The sequence below is a fragment of the Octopus bimaculoides genome, chromosome 19 (genome assembly GCF_001194135.2).
Source record: "Octopus bimaculoides isolate UCB-OBI-ISO-001 chromosome 19, ASM119413v2, whole genome shotgun sequence".
Taxonomy (NCBI): Eukaryota; Metazoa; Mollusca; class Cephalopoda; order Octopoda; family Octopodidae; genus Octopus; species Octopus bimaculoides.
Genome location: NC_068999.1, coordinates 6558148 through 6559612, shown reverse-complemented (window position 1 = coordinate 6559612; position 1465 = coordinate 6558148).

The window sequence follows — 1465 nt, the reverse complement described above, 5'->3', positions numbered from 1 at the left end:
AATTTTATAACTATGTGAATGATAATATTGGTGATAAGGATCCTGCAGATGACGATGATATTGTTGTTCATGGTGATGGTGATGATGATAATGATGATGATGACGATGACGATGACGATGGTGGTGATGACAATCATGAAGATAACGATGATGATGATGATGATGATGTTGATGATGATGATGATGATGATGATGATGATGATGATGATGATGATGATGATGATGATGATGATGATGATGATGATGATGATGATGGCGATGACGGTGATGACGATGACGGTGATAATGATAACGATGACGGTGATGACGACGGTGGCGAGGGTTGAAGAATTCGTGATCAGCATGATGACAGTAATGTGAATGATGACGATACCAGAGTAACCACCGTACAATATGATTTATGAATAAAGAGTTATCAAAGCATACAGAGTTCTATCATCGTGTAACCCCCATCAATCGAAGCTGCAGGTTTTTGTGCATGAATCAGAAGCATTTGGCAGGATGGTAAGCGCGACGTACAAAATGCTTAGTGGCGTTTCTTCCAGTTCTTCCAAATTGCTTAGCGGTATTTCGGCTGTCTTTATGTTCTGAGTTCAAATTCCGCCGAGGTCGGCTTTGCTTTTCATCTTTTGGGCATCGATAAATTAAGTACCAGTTGCGTACTGGGGATCGATCTAATCGACTGGCCTTGCGCCTAGAGCAGAAAAGAATATTTTCCAAGGGAAGTAATGATCATGCGAAGGACGAGGATGCATTGCCAGAGACAACTCCGACCATCGCTCAATCTTAGCCCATTCATGGCTGACATATTGAGGTTTTCATGGAAAACAACAAAGGCAACAAAAGAAAAAATAACAAGAAACAAAAATCAGCAACAAAAAACAATTTAATGGGTCGTGTTTTTTTTAATTGGATTATATTTTGTATTCTTTTACTTTCTTTTTTTGTTGCTGTAAAAGTTAAATCTTCAAATCTGGCGTCGAAATAAATGTCACAACATTTCTTGTGAAACCGAGTATTTATTTCAGTAATCAGTGTAGCATCCATTGTTATGATAATAAATCACAGCGTGTGTCTGTGTGTCTCTGTATGTCTTTGTATGTCTGTATGTCGTTAGTTGAAAAGCTTTCCAAGAGCAACGCAAGAACACGTATCGACTCGCTTTTGGCAATGACGATACGAGATTCCAGCAAGTAAAAAAAAGAAAAAAAAAAAGAAGACTGGTTCTTTGGTGAGATAAAGCATAAAATAAAACCAAGACGAAACAAACAGATATAAATTATACAAAAAATATAAATAAATAAGACTAAATAAAAAGCAGAATAACAATGGCACGAGCAATAGATGATGAAATATTATCATACTAATGCACAATCTTTTATTCAATTTTCAGTCGCCCTAAACGATAATACATTTAATGTCAAACACAGTTGGGTGAACAGATTTCAGTTCAAAAAAATAAATA